The sequence below is a fragment of the Delphinus delphis genome, chromosome 4 (genome assembly GCF_949987515.2).
Source record: "Delphinus delphis chromosome 4, mDelDel1.2, whole genome shotgun sequence".
NCBI lineage: Eukaryota > Metazoa > Chordata > Mammalia > Artiodactyla > Delphinidae > Delphinus > Delphinus delphis.
The window spans coordinates 111,290,647-111,310,866 of NC_082686.1; positions in this window are offsets into that span (position 1 = coordinate 111,290,647).

Sequence of the window (20,220 nt, forward strand, 5' to 3'; positions counted from 1 at the left end):
GAAAATGTACCCAGTTTTCCTTCTGCTACTACAAATAATGCTGTTGTGAACATTCTTTATGTGCCTCCTGATACACCTGTGAGAAATTTTTGCAAGCTGTGTTTTGAGTAAATAAACTGAGGTATAGAATTAAGTATATGTTTAATCTTATGCCAAACTGTTTTCCAACAATAATCCTCAGCTCATATAGCTCTACACCTTCACTTATAGTTTTCATTTTCTTCGAGAGTCTTGACTCTTCTCAGCTCTTTGCTATTATATGCACTTTTTAAAAACTTTTAAAAAATTTGAAGTATAGTTGATTTACAGTGTTTCAGGTGCATAGCAAAGTGATTCATTTATACATATTATTATATGCATTTTTAATTAAACTTTTTATTTTGAGATCATTATAGATTTACAAGTAGTTGTAAGAAATAAGACAGATCCTGTGCATCATTTATCCAGATTCCCTCAGTGGTAACGTCTTGCAAAACTATAGTACCATATCACAACCAAGATACCGACAGGTGCAGAACATTTCCATCCCCACAAGGGTGCCTCATGAGGTCCTTTTATAGGGACACCCTCTTCCTCCTGCCCCACCCCTTTCCTAATCTCTGGCAACCACTAAACTGTTCTTTGTCTCAATAATTTTGTCATTTTAAGAATGTTATATAAATGAAATTATACAGTATGTAACATTTTGGGATTGGTGTTTTTCACCTGACATACTTCTGTGGCAATTCACCCAGGTTCTGTGTATCAGTAGTTGGCTCCCTTTTACTGCTGACCAGTATTCCATAGTAGGGATTACCACAGCTTGTTTACCATTCACCCATGGAAGGGCATCTGGGTTATTTCCAGTTTGGGGCCATTACAAATAGAGCTGCTATGAACATTCATGTACAGGTTTGTTTGTTTGTTTGTTTTCATGTACAGGTTTTTGTGTGAACATAAGTTTTTATTTCTCTGGGATAAATACCAAGGAGTGCAATTTCTGGGTCATATGGTAGCTGCATGTTTAGTTTTTTTTCTTTTAAAGGAATAGCCTAACTCTTTTCCAGTTGGTACCACTTTATATTCCTACCAACGTCACATGAGGGATCCGGTCTCTCCACATCCTCACCAGCATATGGTTTTGTCACTATTTTTTGAGCCATTCTGTGAAGTGTGTAGAGATATCTCACTGTGGTTTTAATCTGCTTTTCTCTAATGGCTAGTAATATTAAACATCTTTTCATGTGCTTATTTGCTATCTGTATATCCTCTGAAATATCTGTTCATGGCTTTTGTTCATTTTTTAATTGGGTTGTTTGCTGTTTTACTGTTGCATTTTGAGAGTTCTCTATATATTCTAGGTATTAGTCCTCTGTCAGATATGTGGTCTGCAAATATTTTTCTCCCAGTCTGCAGCTTATGTTTTCATCCTCTTAACAGGGTTTTTTGCAGAGTAAAAGTTTTCGATTTTGATGAAGCCCACCTTACTGATTTTTTTTCTTTTAAGAATTGTGCTTTTGCTGTTATGACTAAGCCCTAAGTCTCAAAGATTTTCTATGTTTTTTCCTAAAAGGTTAAAAATAGGTTTATGTTTTACATTTCAGTTCATGATTCACTTTGAGTTAAATTTGTATGAGCTATGAAACTTAGGTTGGAGGCTTATTTTGGGTTTTTTTGGACTATGGATGTCCAGCTGCTTCAGCACCATTGTTCTTCGTCTAGTGAATTATTTTCGGCCATTTGTCAAAGATCAGTTGGGCCTTGTTACTGTTGGGGAGGGGGTGAACATCCGGTCTCCCCACATGGTCTTCGCTGACACTACAGGTGGGAGTCACTGCCCACCTCCCCCCACCCCATACTGCCCAGTGGGGACAACAGGCCCAGCTCCCATCTTGGTCTTCTCTGATGCCCCTATCCCAGCTGAAGGATTGGGGCACCTTGATCTAGCTTAGAGATGGTAGAAGTCTATACTCACCGCTTGGACTTTACTGGGGTAGGTAGGTGGGAGTGGGGGGACCTCACAGTTTTTCTGCAGTGTTTGACTAAAAGTTTTCTGTCTTACTAAGCTGCCCCTCTCCTGCTCCATTGACTAGAGAGAGCAAGCTTTGGTTGGGGCTTTATTTTTTTCTGTGCCCAGTGGTGTTTTTTAGTCACTAGCTTCTTCAGCTCCAAGTCCAGGACATAAGAGATAAAAGGAAAACCCAGGGAACTCATCACCATGTCATTCCTCAGGCCCTAAGGTCCAAAGCTGGTCTGCCTTCTTCTCTCCACCTTTTAGAGTTTTCTTATGTTTGTTTTGTACATAATATCTGGAGTATTCAATTGTATTTAGCAGGAGGAACAGGGAAGAGTATGTTTGCTCCACCTTTCTACCTACATATTTTAATGTAAACTTTTATTAAAATGTATCATGCATGCCTAAAAGTCAACAAATCACAAGTGTACAGCTTAATGAATTTTTCCAGAGTGAACATATCTATCTAACCACCACTCAGATCAAGAACAGGAATATTTTATATATATATGTATAACTGAATCACTTTGCTGTACACTTCAAACTAACATAACATTGTAAATTAACTATACTTCAATTAAAAAAAAAAAGAAGAGGAATATTGCCAGCATCCCAGAAGTCTCCGTCATGCCCCTTCCCAGGCATTGTTCTGTTCCCACAAAGGAAAGAACTATTCAGATATTTCAGCAAAGACTGGTTTTGCCCATATTTAAACTTTGTATAAGTGGAGTCAAACAATATATACTCTTTCTTTTATATTTATTTATTATTTATTTATTTGTTTTGGCTGTGCTGGGTCTTAGTTGCAGCACGCGGGATCTTCATTGCAGCATGTGGGATCTTTAGTTGCAGCATGTGGACTCTTAGCTGTGCAATGCATGTGGGATCTAGCTCCCTGAGCAGGGATTGAACCTGGGCCCCGTGCATTGGGAGCATGGAGTCTTACTCACTGGACCACCAGGGAAGTCCCAAACAATATGTACTCTTGCATCTCTGGCTTCTTTCATTAAATACTGGGTTTGTGAGAGTCACCCATGGTGTTGCATGTAGTAGTAGTTGATCCACTTTTGAGGTTGTATAGTGTTCCACGGTGTGAATATATCAGTTTATTTATCCATCTATTGTAGAGGGACATTTCAGTTGTTTCCAGTGCTTGGTTATTACAAATATTGCTGTTATGAAAATTCTTAGATGTGTTTTTTGATGAATATATGTTCCAGATATACACGTGTATTTCTTCTGGGCATATACCTAAGTGTGGAATTGCTAAATCATAGAGTATGTCTATTTTCAGATTTAGTATATACTTGCAGCTTTCCAAAGTAGTTGTACCAAGCAGCAGTGATATATGAGAGTTCCAGTGTTTCACATCCTTGCTTACACTTAATATTGTCAGTCTTTTAATTTTAGACATTCTGGTGGATAGGTAGTTATTTCTCACAGTAGCTTTAATTTGCTTTTCCTTGATGCCTAGGAAGGTGTTATCTTTCTTTAAGGAGGATTTACATTTGTTTATGCCAGGCACTAGGGAATCCTAGCAAACGATATTCACTTAATCCAGTTTCAGAAACTGAAATGCTTTGGAGCTGGACTGAAGTCTCTGTGAGAGCTGGTCTCCTTGCAGTCCAAACTGATGACTAGGCTGCACTTCTCTGGGTTCTCATCCCAACATGAGTCTCTCTTCTTCAGTGAGTCCTAGACTCCAACTATCTACCCCATTCCTTTGAGCCTGACTAGTACACCTCCCAGACTCTCGGCTGACTTGTCCAGAATTAGTAAATGCTTCTGGGCCAGATGTAGCCCAAATGTTGGGCACACCTTCCTGGATTCCCATTTTCTCCAAAATCTAGGCCCACTACATCTTTGCTACTTTGTTCTCTCTCCAATACCTTCAAGTATATTTTTAAAAACTGCGCCTAGTTTTTCTTGGTGTCCGGAATGAATCACCTAAACTTCTATCAGAGGGGTTTTTAAAAAATTGCTTCTTGTTCCTTCTTCCTTTTACAGATATTCTCCCTTATACCTTTGAATATATTTGCTACATTTGCTATACTTATTTTACACAGTTGATCTGTATGCATTGTGTCCAGTTTGTGTATATCTTTTATAGTGGTTTTAATCCTTAAGTCTCTCCTGGTTTTGGCTTGTGAACTCCCGTGTCCCTTGTGGTTATCAGCTGTCCAATCAGATAATGAGTAAGGGATACGATGAAGGTCTGTTTTTGTCGCTCCTGGTAAGTATGAAGGGTGGTGTGGGGATGACTCACCCCAGATGGAGAGCCCTGGGTACTCCAGAACTGCTACTCAACCTCCTTCTTGCTTTTGTGTCACAGAGAAATCTATCTAGTCAGGGACTCCTAGATTCTTCGAAAAAAGCAGCAATGATAGAAGACAGAGTCTTTAGAATGGTCTCATGAGTGGGATCACCTACTGTCCTTGAAACCGTCATCTGCCATCCATGAGGGTCTGGAGGAGACTGGGATGGAAGAGCAGATGTCTGGGCATCTGGGCAGCCTGCATGTGCTTCATCAGAATCCCAGATGGGCGTGGCTCTGCTATGAGCCTGGCACCCCGAGCAGCCAAGTTGCTGCCGCTCATTCCTTTTCTCCCGTGACAGAGGCTCCAGCCATCCTCCGGGAAATACAGCAGCCAGGAACGAACAGAACTTAACATCTCTCCACCACCCTTTCTTCCCACCTGTGTACCTGCCACCCCCACCTCAGACTGCTACTAACGTTTCCCATTAGTCACCCAGCTTAGTCTCCCAGGGGTTAGTCAAAGTGTTTATATTAGTTTCTCCATCTTACTTCTGTAATTTCTCTGTCATTGATTTCTTGGGGCAGGCAACCAGAAGACAGGGCTAGTTCACTATCTTGCACCTCCCTTTCTCTTCCTTGAATTCCTTATCATCATAATTTACGTTCCCTTCTTTTTCCTCCTTCTTCCTCTTTCTCCTTTCCTTTTTCAGCTTTAGGTTTGATTAGAGTTTCCTTATCTCTACTTTGCAAATTACTCTGCAAGAGAGTCTTTAAAATTTATTTTTATTTCTACTCTATTTCCTTTTGATTTGTTGTGATGTGTGTTTTTCGTAAATCGCCTTTATCCAGTCATTCTAGCTATGAATCACTCATCTGAGTGAGAAACTGAGCTTCTCTCCCATCAAGTTCTTACTGCGGTCCATTGAAGTGAGGCTTCCAGGCTGCTTAACCTACATAGGGTGGGGTGGAGTAGTTGTTAAACTATGTGTAGATTGGCAGGTCATGTTCAATAGTGGCTGGATGGCCAGAGAGCTGAGCAGTGGGTGGATTTTTGAAAGGTTTGCCCACAACAAAAATATCAGGCCAATGTTGGAGGAGGTCTAAAGCAATCCAAATATGGGCAAAATTTCTGCCTCATGGTCTGCGGCTGTCATCTTTGCTGATGACCCTTCAATAAAGAGGGGATTGGTTATTGTGAGAAGATCAGAAGTTTCAGTTATTGGGGAGATTGTTAACAGAGGGCTCCATGCTTAGAGCCATAAGATCCACAGTCTCTGTTGTAAGAATTTTCATATGGCTGAGAGATGATTAGGGTGTGAGCTCACAGACCTCCTTATTGCTCCCATGGAATGCTGTGGTCTTCTCTCTTTTCTTCTTTTGTTCAATTTTTTTTCTTTTTTTTATACAGCAGGTTCTTATTATCTACTTTATACGTATTAATGTACATATGTCAATCCCAACCTCCCAATTCATCCCACCACCACCCCCACCCCCGCTTTTCCCCCTTTGGTGTCCATATGTTTGTTCTCTACATCTGTCTCTATTTCTGCCTTGCAAACCGGTTCACCTGTACCATTTTTCTAGATTCCACATATATGCGTTAATAGACAATATTTGTTTTTCTCTTTCTGACTTACTTCACTCTGTACCACAGTCTCTAGGTCCATCTACGTCTCTACAAATGACCCAATTTCATTCCTTTTTATGGCTGAGTAATATTCCATTGTATATATGTATGTGGTCTTCTTTTGATGATGTGAAATGGAATGAGATCACAAGAGAATCTTAGAGGGATACCACTCCTTATTCTATGGAAGGTCTAGATTTCAGAGTTATCAGTGATTGGATGAATTGAAAAACTGTCTGGATGAGTAGATGAATTAATAGAAAGGATAAAAGGATCCATGGGAGATGGAACGGACTAATTTTTGAATGGGTGGCTTTGTGGATGAATAGCTGAATAGAAGATTGTCCGAAAGAGTGGGTGTAATTATGTATGGATTTATGTACATGGGTGGATATTGGAGTAAATGAATGTAGATATATGGATAGACAGATGAATGGAAGGGTGGTGGGTGGACTGACAGACAAAATAGGGGGTGGATAAATGGCTACATATACATGCATGTAAGTCTGCATCATGTGTGTGAATGGAGGGATGATGAAGTAGGTAGGTGGATGTTTGATGGATGGATGGGGATAACAGATGGATAGAGTCAGAGCTACATAGGTGGGAATGATGGATAATGAGCAAGTGTGTAAGTGGATGAGGGCAGTGGATAATGGATGGATGACAAAAGGGTAAACTTTGAAATCAGTCCTGTGTTTTCATCTTGACTTTGCATCCTAGCTCTGTGACATAGGGTAAAATCCTTTAATTTCTCTAAGCCTTGGGAAAATTTTAAATATTTAAGAAAAAGTAAGCCATAAGTGAAAAATTTAAGGGGAAGTATTATTGAAAATAAATACTTCCAAGGACAAAAACATTCAAGAAATAAATATCAGAGAGGGGTTAAGGTCTTACTTGGAGTTAAGTGTCTGTAAATCAAAATGTAGATTTCAGGAGTGGAGAAGCTGTGTTAAGATTTGGAAATATTTAACTATGAAATAATAGTAATACAAAACATTTTACAAATTGTAGTTACAAACTAAAATATAAATACTATTTATGTAAACATATTAATATCACAATATATGATGATGTGAGGGAGGGGAAGGAAGGCTTTGGATCTGGTGTCCTCATCTTTCATATCAGGGAGTCCAATGATAATGCCTACATTGAAGTATGGAAAGTAAAAATGATTACTCTCATATCAATGTGTTTTTTCCCTCTAAACTCTTTTTGTAATTATAGAAGGATCTTTTACAAAACCCTCTTGAAGTGAATAAATATTTATTTGAAATTTTATCATTGTTTCATGTTCCTTTTGATTTCTTTTTCAGGTTTTAACTAAAAATGAACTGAAATACAATAACATTACAAATAGCATATTAAAAATCACATATTTATCAAAATATTTCAATATATATACACTTGATCTTAGCCAAAAAGCTGAGAAGTGATAAGATATTTCAGTATATCTATTTAGCTTTTCTGGAACACATACATGAAACGATGTCTAGAATGATACCCTCCTAATGTAAATATTAATTATTTATGAGTAGTGGCATTTGAATTTCTTTAACCTCTACACAGTGCTTGAATAATTTATAATAAGTATGCATTCTTTCTACAAAACTCATACTGGTTTTACCTCATATGAAAGAGAAAATTTAAAAAAAAATTAATTCTCTGCTTATTCAGATCTTTTCATCATTACCTGAAGTAGTTTATTTGTAGGCGTGCTCTGTAACCCTCTAGCTCCAGGCTTACTGTTAATTCTCTCTGGAATGCAACCCTTAATCTCAGGACATAGAAACTGCCATGCTCGCTTTATTTTGTACGCTTGTTAGAGAAAAGTGTTCCTTTTTAAAGTGTGAATTATGTGCCCCACGAACGTCCCAGTGCAGTGAGGTGGGAGAAGAGAGGAAGGTGTGTCTCCAGAGATGCCCGATCAACACATAAGAATCATGCTCATGGACTTCCTTGGCGGTGCAGTGGTTAAGAATCCGCCTGCCAATGCAGGGGACACGGGTTTGATCCCTGGTCTGGGAAGATTTCACATGCCACGGAGCAACTAAGCCCGTGTGCCACACCACTGAGCCTGCGCTCTAGAGCCCGTGAACCACAACTACTGAGGCTCTGTGCCTACAGCCTGTGCTCCGCAACAATGAGAAGCCCGTGCAGTGCAACGAAGAGTAGCCCCCGCTCGTGGCAACTAGAGAAAGCCCACATGCAGCAATGAAGACCCAAGGCAGCCAAAAATAAATAAATTTATTAAAAAAAAAACATGGTCATATGAGGTTATCCATCCAAAGACGTGGAATAAGATTCAGTAGTATTCAGGTAGACAGTACAGTGATTTGTAGATTCCTGACTCATTGCCACAAATGTTTTGTTCTGTCCCCCTGCCCTCCATGTGTCCCTGTGGCCTGAGAGGGCCCATCTTTGCAATCTCACACAAAGTCCAGTGAAAGAGTGTGATTTTTAAATTCTAAAATGTGTGTAAGCATATTAAATGAGTAAAGAAAATTCATGTATAGAGGACTGGACTTTATAAAAAAAACAAAAACTTTGTTCTTTTCTTTTTTCAATACATGAATTGTTTTTAATGTTTACTTATTTATTTTCTTATTAGTTATCCATTTTATACATATTAACATCCATATGTTAATCCCAATCTCCCTATTCATCACACCATTACCCCCATACCCTGCCACTCTCCCCACTTGGTGTCCATACATTTGTTCTCTACATCTGTGTCTCAGTTTCTGCTCTGCAAACTGGTTCATCTGTACCATTTTCTAGGTTCCACATATATGCGTTAATATATGATATTTGTTTTTCGCTTTCTGACATACTTCACTCTGTATGATAGTCTCTAGATCCATCCACATCTCTACAAATGACCCAATTTCGTTCCTTTTTATGGCTGAGTAATATTCCATTGTATATATGTGCCACATCTTCTTTATCCATTTGTCTGTCGATGGGCATTTAGGTTGCTTCCATGACCTGGCTATTGTAAATAGTGCTGCAATGAACATTGGGGTGCATGTGTCTTTTTGAATTATGGTTTTCTCTGGGTATATGCCCAGTAGTGGGATTGCTGGGTCATATGGTAATTTTATTTTTAGTTCTTTAAGGAACTGCCATACTGTTCTCCATAGTGGCTGTATCAATTTACATTCCCACCAACAGTGCAAGAGGGTTCCCTTTTCTCCACACCCTCTCCAGCATTTGTTGTTTGTAGATTTTCTGATGATGCTCATTTTAACTGGTGTGAGGTGATACCTCATTGTAGTTTTGACTTGCATTTCTCTAATAATTAGTGATGTTGAGCAGCTTTTCATGTGCTTTTTGGCCATCTGTACATCTCCTTTGGAGAAATGTCTATTTAGGTCTTCTGCCCATTTTTGGATTGGGTTGTATGTTTTTTTAATATTGAGCTGCATGAGCTGTTTATATATTGTGGAGATTAGTCCTTTGTCCATTGATTCATTTGCAAATATTTTCTCCCATTCTGGGGGTTGTCTTTTCCTCTTGTTTATGGTTTCCTTTGTTGTGCAAAAGCCTTTAAGTTTAATTAGGTCCCGTTTGTTTTTTTTAATTTTTATTTTCATTACTCTAGGAGGTGGGTCAAAAAAGAAAAGATCTTGCTGTGATTTATGTCAAAGAGTTTTCTTCCTATGTTTTCCTCTAAGAGTTTTATAGTGTCCGGACGTACATTTAGTTCTCTAATTCATTTAGAGTTTATTTTTGTGTATGGTGTAAGGGAGTGTTCTAATTTCATTCTTTTACATGTAGCTGTCCAGTTTTCCCAGCACCACTTATTGAAGAGACTGTCTTTTCTCCACTGTATATCCTTGCCTCCTTTGTCATAGATTAGTTGACCACAGGTGTGTGGGTTTATCTCTGGGCTTTCTATCCTGTTCCATTGATCTATATTTCTGTTTTTGTGCCAGTACCATATTTTCTTGATTACTGTAGCTTTGTAGTATAGTCAGAAGTCAGGGAGTCTGATCCCTCCAGCTCCGTTTTTTTCCCTCAAGACTGCTTTGGCTATTCGGGGTCTTTTGCGTCTCCATACAAATTTTAAGATTTTTTTGTTCTAGTTCTGTAAAAAATGCCATTGGTAATTTGATAGGGATTGCATTGAATCTGTAGATTGCTTTGGGTAGTAGAGTCATTTTCACAATATTGATTCTTCCCATCCAAGAACATGGTATATCTCTCCATCTGTTGGTATCATCTTTAATTTCTTTCACCAGTGTCTTATAGTTTTCTGCATACAGGTTTTCTGTCTCCCTAGGTAGGTTTATTTCTAGGTATTTTATTCTTTTTGTTGCAGTGGTAAATGGGAGTGTTTCCTTAATTTCTCTTTCACATTTTTCATCATTAGTATATAGGAATGCAAGAGATTTCTGTGCATTAATTTTGTATCCTGCAACTTTACCAAATTCATTGACCAGCTCTAATAGTTTTCTGGTAGCATCTTTAGGATCCTCTATGTATAGTATCATGTCATCTGCAAACAGTGACAATTTTACTTCTTGTTTGCAATTTCTATTTCTTTTATTTCTTTTTCTTCCCTGATTGCCATGGCTAGGACTTCCAAAACTATGTTCAATAATGGTGGTTAGAGTGGACATCCTTTTCTTGTTCCTGATCTTAGAGGAAATGCTTTCAGTTTTTCACCATTGAGAATGATATTTGCTGTGGGTTTGTCGTATATGGCTTTTATTATGTTGAAGTACTTTCCCTCTATGCCCACTTTATGGAGAGTTTTTATCATAAATCAGTGTTGAATTTTGTCAAAAGCTTTTTCTGCATCTATTGAGATGATTGTATGGTTTTTATTCTTCAATTTGTTAATCATTGATTGATTTGCATATATTGAAGAATCCTTGCATCCCTGGGATAAATCCCACTTGATCATGGTGTATGATCCCTTTAATGTGTTGCTGGATTCTGTTTGCTACTATTTTGTTGAGGATTTTTGCATCTATATTCATCAGTGATATTGTTCTGTAATTTTCTTTTTTTGTAGTATCTTTGTCTGGTTTTGGTGTCAGGGTGATGGTGGCCTCATAGAATGAGTTTGAAAGTGTTCCTTCCTCTGCAATTTTTTGGAAGAGTTTGAGAAGGATGGGTGTTAGCGCTTCTCTAAATGTTTGATAGAATTCACCTGTGAAGCCATCTGGTCCTGGACTTTTGTTTGTTGGAAGATTTTTAATCACAGTTTCAACTTCATTACTTGTGATTGGTCTGTTCATATTTTCTATTTCTTTCTGGTTCAGTCTCGGAAGGTTTTGCCTTTCTAAGAATTTGTCCATTTCTTCAAGGTCATCCATTTTATTGGTGTACAGTTGCTTGTAGTAGTCTCTTAGGATGCTTTGTATTTCTGCGGTGTCTGTTGTAACTTCTCCTTTTTCATTTCTAATTTTATTGATTTGAGTCCTCTCCCTCTTTTTCTTGATGATTCTGGCTAATGGCTTATCAATTTTATCTTCTCAAAGAACCAGCTTTTTGTTTTATTGATCATTGCTATTGTTTTTGTTTGTTTGTTTCTGTCTCATTTATTTCTGCTCTGATGTTTATGATTTCTTTCCTTCTGCTAACTTTGGGTTTTGTTTTTTCTTCTTTCTCTAGTGCCTTTAGTTGTAACGTTAGATTGTTAATTTGAGGTTTTTCTTGTTTCTTGAGGTAGGCTTATATAGCTATAAACTTCCCTCTTAGAACTGCTTTTGCTACATCCCATAGGTTTTGGATCGTCGTGTTTTCATTGTCATTTGTCTCTAGGTATTTTTTGATTTCCTTTTTGAATTTTTCAGTGATATCTTGGTTATTTAGTAATGTATTGTTTAGCCTCCATGTGTTTGTGTTTTTTACGGTTTTTTCCCCTGTAATTTGTATCTAATCTCATAGCGTTGCTGTCAGAAAAGATGCTTGATATGATCTCAGTTTTCTTAAATTTACTGAGGCTTGATTTGTGATCCAAGATGTGATCTATCCTGGAGAATATTCCATGCGCACTTGAGAAGAAAGTGTAATCTGCTGTTTCTGTATGGAATGTCCTATATATATCAATGAAATCTATCTGGTCTATTGTGTCATTTAAAGCTTGTGTTTCCTTATTAATTTTCTGTTTGGATGATCTGTCCATTGGTGTAAGTGAGGTGTTAAAGTCCCCCACTATTATTGTGTTACTGTCAATTTCCTCTTTTAGAGCTGTTAGCAGTTGCCTTATGTATTGAGGTGCTCCTATGTTGGGTGCATATATATTTATAATTGTTATATCTTCTTTTTGGATTGATCCCTTGATCATTACATAGTGTCCTTCCTTGTCTCTTGTAACATTCTTTATTTTAAAGTCTATTTTATTTGATATGACTATTGTTACTCCAGCTCTCTTTTGATTTCCATTTCCATTGAATATCTTTTTCCATCCCCTCACTTTCAGTCTGTATGTGTCCCTAGGTCTGAAGTGGGTCTCTTGTAGAGAGCATATATATAGGTCTTGTTTTTTTATGCATTCAGTGAGCCTGTGTCTTTCGGTTGGAGCATTTAATCCATTCACGTTTAAGGTAATTATTGATATGTATGTTCCTGTTACCATTTTCTTAATTGTTTTGTGTTTGTAGGTCCTTTTCTTCTCTTGTGTTTCCCACTTAGAGAGGTTCCTTTAGCATTTGTTGTACAGCTGGTTTGGTGGTGCTGAATTCTCTTAGCTTTTGCTTGTCTGTAAAGCTTTTGATATCTCCATCGAATCTGAATGAGATCCTTGCTGGGTAGAGTAATCTTGGTTGTAGGTTCTTCCCTTTCATCGCTTTAAGTATATCATGCCACTCCCTTCTGGCTTGTACAGTTTCTGCTGAGAAATCAGCTGTTAATCTTAAGGGTGTTTCTTTGTATGTTATTTGTCGTTTTCCCCTTGCTGCTTTCAATAATTTTTCTTTGTCTTTCATTTTTGCCAATTTGATTACTATGTGTCTTGGCGTGTTTCTCCTTGATTTATCCTGTATGGGACTCTCTGTGCTTCCTGGACTTGGGTGGCTATTTCCTTTCCCATGTTAGAGATGTTTTCGACTATAATCTCTTCAAATATTTTCTTGGGTCCTTTCTCTCTTCTCCTTCTGGGACCCCTATAATGCGAATGTTGTTGCATTTAATGTTGTCCCAGAGGTCTCTTAGGCTGTCTTCATTTCTTTTCATTCTTTTTTCTTTATTCTGTTCCACAGCAGTGAATTCCACCATTCTGCCTTCCAGGTCACTTATTCGTTCTTCTGCCTCAGTTATTCTGCTATTGATTCCTTCTAGTGTATTTTTCATTTCATTTATTGTGTTGTTCATCTCTGTTTGTTCTTTAATTCTTCTAGATCTTTGTTAAACATTTCTTGCACCTTCTCGATCTTTGCCTCCATTATTTTTCCAAGGTCCTGGATCTTCTTCACTATCATTATTCTGAATTCTTTTTCTGGAAGATTGCCTATTTCCATTTCATTTAGTTGTTTTTCTGGGATTTTATCTTGTTCCTTCCTCTGGTACATAGCTCTCTGCCTTTTCATCTTGTCTATCTTTCCGTGAATGTGGTTTTTTTCCCCACAGGCTGCAGGATTGTAGTTCTTGCTTCCGCTGTCTGCTCTCTGGTGGATGAGTCTATCTCAAAAACTTTGTTCTTGAAATAGGTAGCTTGTGAGTATAAAATTAAACTATGTATAAACAATTAAGCTCCCATTTAAAAAGTAAATATTGTGCTCTGACAAGACAGAACAAATGTATGCAGATATTTTGGGGTAAAAAGTTATTAATTAGAACATTTTAAGAGGAAGATGAATTTTGAACAATAAGTATTAAAATTTATTACAATTTATGCTGAATGTTAAAACTGATAGTCCTATTTTTTCCCACATAACGTTTTTTCCCCTATCAGACAGTGCAGAATGAGGAAGTGGGGAATAAAAAAGCCACTTCTTTATTCTACTAAGTTAAAACAAATCAGACTTTTGGTTTGAAGTCATCTCTGTCTAAAATAAGTTGCAGGGCAGGTGGTGCCATATAACATGATAGTATTGGCCCTCATTTTAAAAAATCATAAATATAAAAGTAAATTGGTGCAAGTTTTACAATTGGAAATGCTTTCTATTTGAGGCACTTCAATACAAAGACCATTTATTTTAAAAGCTGGTAACATGTTACTGTACAATAAAATCACAAGTGTTGATTTTAATCTAAAATTTACTCAAAAAACTTAATTAAATAAATCCTTGTAAAATCAAATCTTAGGTGTGAGTTTTACTTTAAGGACGATTCTGTGTTTCATCCATGGGGCAATGGTGCAATTACAGAGGTGCCAAAAGAGATGCATCCATGTCATTTTGACTCTTTATACTGTGAACTATGATACACAGAAGCACATAAAGCATAACTGCATGGCTCAATGAATTATCACAAAACAATGTATCCACCAGGAGTTCAAGAAGTAGAACATTGCTACAATCACAGCAGGTATCCTCATGCCCTTCCCAGTTACTAAGCCTTCCTTTCTTCCCAAACTAACCACTTTTCTGACTTACAACATGCAGTTTCATTTGAGTGGTTCTAGAAGCCCAGGGTATGAATTCTATTGGGTTTCAGCTTTTCACTCAACGAAATGTTTGTAAGATCCATCCATGATGCTGTGGTTACTGTATTCATTGCTGTATGTATTGTATATGTATGTGCTCATGTATGTGTATGGTGCAGTTTCCAGGTGGGGCTATTATGAATGATGTTGTTATGAAACATCTTGCTGGTGTCTCTTGCACACAGGCAGTGTATTTCTGTGGGTATATGCATAGGAGTGGGATTTCTGGGTCAGATGATATGCAATGTGTTCAGCTTCAGTAGAAAATGCCAAAATGCTTTCAAAGTGATTACACCAATTTACACCCCCACCAGCCACATATGAGCATTCCTATTCTTGCCAACACTTAGTATCATCAGTCTTTATAACTGTGGCCATTCTGGTAGAGATGTAGTAGAATCACTCTGTAGTTTTAATTTTTATCTCCTGAATGACTAATGATATTAAGTACATTTTGATATATTTGTTGGCATTTGGATATCCTCTTTTGGGAAGTAAGTATACAAGTACTTTGCCTATTTCTCTGTTGGGGGTATGTTTTTCTTGTTTACATGTATAGGAATTTTATGTACAGGTTCTGGATACAAGTGTTTTACTTATTATATAAGTTGGAACTCTTTTTCTTCTCTGTGGCTTGCTGTGTCACTCTTTTAATGGTGTTTTTGCTGAAAAGAAGTATTTAATTTTCATGTAGTTCAATTTATCAATCTTTTTAATAGTTAGTGCTACTTGTACTCTACATAACAGATCATTACTGAGGTCTTCCACTTCCATTTCAACTTTGGAAACAGGCAGTTTCTTATGAAGTTACACATCACATACCCTTTGATCTAGCAATTTTTACTCCTAGGTTTTTCCCCAAGAGAAATGAAAACATAGATCCATAAAAAGATGTGTGCATAAATGTTCATAGCAGTTTTATTCATAGTAGTAAAAAAAATTGTAAACAACCTAAATGCCCAGGTGAATGGATAAATTATACTCATCCAACGGAATACTAACCAGCAATAAAAATGAATGAACTTGTACATATCCACAACCACATGAATGAATCTAAGCAAAAGAAGCCCGACACTGAAGACTATGTATTGTGTGATCTCATCTATATGAAATTCTAGAACAAGTAAAGTTATCTGTAGAAATAAAGCATATCAGTGGTGGTTGAATGAGGTGAGAGGATGGGGTAGGGAGGTAAGTGTAGTATTGACTGCAAAGCGGTATCAGAAAGTTTTCTGGAGGTCATGGAAACATTCTATATCTGGATTCAAAACTCACTGAACAGTAAGTAGCCTTAAAATTAGTGCTTTTTGTTGTATGCAAATTATATGTCAATAAAGTTGATTTTTTTTTTTAAGCTTATTTTCCATTGTCTCCGAGGTTTTGGTCTAATCACTAGGAGGCTAGAGTGCTGTTAAGTGAGATGGGAAAGTCAGTGAAAGGAGGTTTGGGGAAAAAGGTGGGAGTTCTGCTTGGACTTCATTCTCCAGCAGGCCCCAATCAGCCACCTGCAGTCACCACTGTCTCTCACGGCTTCTAGCAGGCAGTCATCTATCTGCAGGTTATTTCTCAAACACAGCCCTTTGCTTCTGGACTGGCCCTTTCCAACATTCACCCGGATTTCTGGTGGCTTAGCTTGAAGCTTTAGGGGTGTAGGTATGTGTGAAAATTTAAATACCCACAGGGGCTAAGCACGTGATGTGGGGACCTCAGCAACCCTAAGAATACAGGGACCACCTGAAAGGGTGGTCTCTACTCAGCTCCAGTTCCTTGTTGTAGGACTTGAGTACTGGCCCAGGGTTTTTCCAAGAAAAAACTCCCGAGATTCAAACTCTCTCAATGATTGCAGCTAATTTAAAAACAAATGTTAAGTGGGCCAATTAGACCCCATGTGTTGGGCCCAGAGACAGCCAGTTCCCAACATCTATTTTTTAACAAGGCACATCCTGGTGCAGGGACCCGCTCCAGCAGGTCTCATGCGAACCCTCACACTCTGGGCAGCTCAGCCTGGCCACCGGGAGCCTGTGGGCCCCTGGGAGGCTCCTGCTTCTCGCTGGTCCCACCCTCGGCTCTGGACCTGCTGGGGCATCTCAGCTCTGACCTTCTCTAGCAGCAGTGCCCCCAGCAGCCACCAAGACAGGAAGGAGGCCTCCTTCCTGAGAACCTACCTTTGCCAGCCCGGCTCCCTTTCCCAAGTACAATGCAGCCCCAGCGGCCTTTTAAACCCAGAAATCTGGTTGCATCTTGCCCCTTAAAAGCGTGTCGGTGGCTTCCCATTACCCACAGGCAGCATCCAGTTACTAAAGGAGGTGTAGACGGTACGTGGCACACCTTCCCTCTAGAGCCTGCTTCCCAGCTACACTCCGCCTCCAGCAACTTGTAACTGTGCTACCCACCCCCGACCCCCCTCCAGGCAAACATACCACAAGCTTCTCCCCTGTGAGTCTCCAAGCCTGTAGCTCCCCCTGCCCAGAACACCTTCATTCTAAGGCCCCTGCTCCACAAACTTGCTCCCACCCTTCAAGATTCAGCTGGAGTTCACCTCCCCTACTCCTGATCCCTAATCCACTAGGGAACTGGCCTCTCTCACCTTTGTGATACCACCACATACCCGCCTTTGCCCTGCATTCCGATGCAGGCATCTGTCTGCACTTCTCCTCCATGGCACTATTGCAACTGGAATTATTAGCCAATCCCAACCACACAATTTGTGTGCCTTCTTGGTTACGTCTGTCTTCCACCGGGGAATGGCTTCTATTTGTCTTGTTCACCGCCACAAGCCTGGTGCCCGGCACTTGCCTGATGCCCGAGTCTGCGACAGGATGGGCAATTGGACACTCCCCGAGATGGACAGGGCCTGAATCGGACATAGCTTTCTCTCTGGTGCCCGCTTCTGTCTCAGGGCCAGACCCCAGGAGGTGCTCCAAGAACCAGAGTTAAGGAGGGATGGGAGGATACCTGAGCGCCCTGCAGCCACAGAACGATGGTTCCCAGGCGGCGACGCTGCGGGGAGGCTGTGACCCCACAAGGCGGGCTGGGGTGACCGCCCTGCCCACGACACGTCGTAGAGCGTGGGGTAAGACATATGTGCCTGCGGGCCCTCTCGGTGCTTCCTGGCACCCTTTTCTCTACCTTCCTCGTTCTTGAATGTGTTTACTGCACTTTCGTACTGAAAATACAGATAAACAGACTAAATGGCGCTTTATCGCGCGGCGGGGGAAGGAAATCTTCTCAAGGACACGCCAGAGGCAGGCGCCGGCGGGCTGAGACCCCGGGCGGTCCCGGGGTGTCCAGGATGCGGGAGTGGGGTGGGCGAGAGGAGCCCGGCGGGCCCCAGGGCGCCGGGGCGGGGACGCTGAGCTGCGGGAGGCGCGCGGGGCCGGGCCTCGGGGGGCCCCCAGACGCGCTTGGTGGGGACGCAGAGCCGGTCTCCCCCGCGCCGCTCCGGAGGGCGGGGCGTGGTGCCCGGCGTCTTACTCCGGGCCCGGCGCGGCGGGCGGCGTCCCCTGGTGGCCGCCTGCCCCTCGGCCTCGCTCCCATGGCGCCCGCGAGGCGCGGCTCTGCAGACCCCAGCGCCTGCCCCGCGCCGCCTTTCGGTGGAAATGAGAGAAAAGGGCCCCGGACCACAGTCCGCTGTGCCTCAGGTTCCTCATGGGAAACGGCAGGATAATTACATCTCACTGGGCTTGTGGTGACGATTAAAGGTGCAAACGTATGTGAAGCTCTTAGGACAAAATGAGTGGGCGCTCAACACACCTGATCTATTGAAACCCTGGGCTGCAGGAGCCCTTCTGGAATCTCGGTGTGAATGGAGAGGAAAGGAGCCAGACGGGAATAGCGTGAAACCTGCCTCGGTCTTTCGCAGTGGGGGACCCAAGGGAGAACTCATCCGAACCCGCTGCTTCCTTTTCCGCAAGCTGGTGGTAGTGAGGTGTAATGAGGGCTGAGGTTTAAACAAATGTTGGGCCCCGTCTGGGATCTCTGAGGTCACGTTTATGGAGCTGGTGTCTGTAGAAGGGGCTGCATGCTGATGGACCACAGATAAAGGAGAAGGGGGTAGCAACACTAAAGGCCTGGATGGATGCCCCTTTAAATTACCTGCCCCGTTCTGCCCTGAGACTCAGACTTTCTGACTCCCAGCTCCAAGTCTGGAGTTCCAACAGGCTCAAGTAGGGAGAAAGAGGAGGTGGGAGGGGAAGAGAGGGGATAGAGCAGCTTCCACCCCACGCTGGGCTGGGGCAGCCTTGGCGCTCTGGCCAAGAGGGAGGACGCAAATGGGTGGTTCCTCCAAGCACAAGACGTGGGGGCTCCCTGGGAGCATGCCAGGTGTGCTGGGGGTACTGAGAGGACCGCTCCCTGAGGGACGGCAGGGCCCACTCAGGAGCCCTTTCCCAGTGTAGACAGAGCCCTGGAGGGAACCTGAGCTAGAAGGGCCTTCCTGGGATGGGTTGGCTGGGGCTCTGAGGTCCTCCTTCCAGGCCCAAGTGGGAAGAGGTGGGCGCTGACTCAGCCAGGACCAGGGGGCCCCACCACTCCTGGCCGCCCTCAAAACCCTCCAGGAACCGCTAAGCCCAGACACGACTGCCTCTCCAGAGATGACCCCTGCTCTCCTTCATGCACCCTGTGTCCAGTGAGTTCTCAGAACTCCCACAGGTTTTCCTGCTTCCTGATCTCTGCCTGGAATGTCTTTCCCTGCACCTTGGGGTCTCCTGAAATCTAGCCCATCCTGCAAGGATGGATCAAGCCCCTACTCTGATCTCTCAGCCGAATGAGCTCTCAGCACTTGTACCTAATTCTTGCTCTTAATTATGTGACCTTGGAGGTTAGGGATCATGTGTGTATCATCTTTTGTCCTCATCTACATCAGGTACTAAGTGAATAAAGGAAGGCACAAGTCACAACTGGGAGGGCCTCGTTTTCTTCATTTGTAGGGTAGAACTAGTCGTGCTGGCCTTTCAGGGCTGGTGGAAGCTCTGGGTGAGATTCCTGCACAGAGGATTGGCGCACCCCCTCTTCCTCCTCAGACCCCTTCGCTCTGGCTCTTCAGCCTCCCCGCTCCCTTGGCCATTTGCCCCAGAAAGTCTCTCCCATCTCAGGAGAACCCTTCCCCGACCCCGCATCTCCCTCTGCCAATACTCCATCTGCTTCCTCTGAGCCAACCTTCCTGCCCACCTCCCCGTTCCTCGGCAAACTGCCTACGGGCTCAGCTTTGCCTGGAAATCACCTCCTCACCTTTGGGGACCCAGTACTGATGCTGCCTCCTTTGGAGAACTTCTTTTTGCTGGACCCCCTCCCCCAACACCTGATGCACTTAAGTGTCCCAGTGAGCACCTACCTCCATCCAGGTTCGCCCCAGTGGTGGAGGAGCCTAGCGCTTATCCATATCTGCTGTCTCTTCTGAGCTCACAAAAGGATTCTCTTTCCCCATCCCTGTGGCAGTTAGGCAGGGACACTGACTAGTTCTGGCCAAGGGGCTGGGAGCAGAGGTGAAGCATGTTACTTCTGGGCCAAAACGTTTACTTACCAGTGCAAGACCTTCGAGGACTGCCTGGCCCTGCTTCATCCATCATGGCAGCATGTTATGAAGTGGAGGTACTGAGCCACTGCTTGGAGGCCACTGCCCTGAGAGTCACCCAGAGCCACAGTAGACTAGGACGTAAACTCCTGTTGTGTCACGTGACAGATTGGTGAGGTTTGCTACCCAGCGCAGCCAAGCCTATCCTGACTGAGTTTCCAGTTAAAGGAGT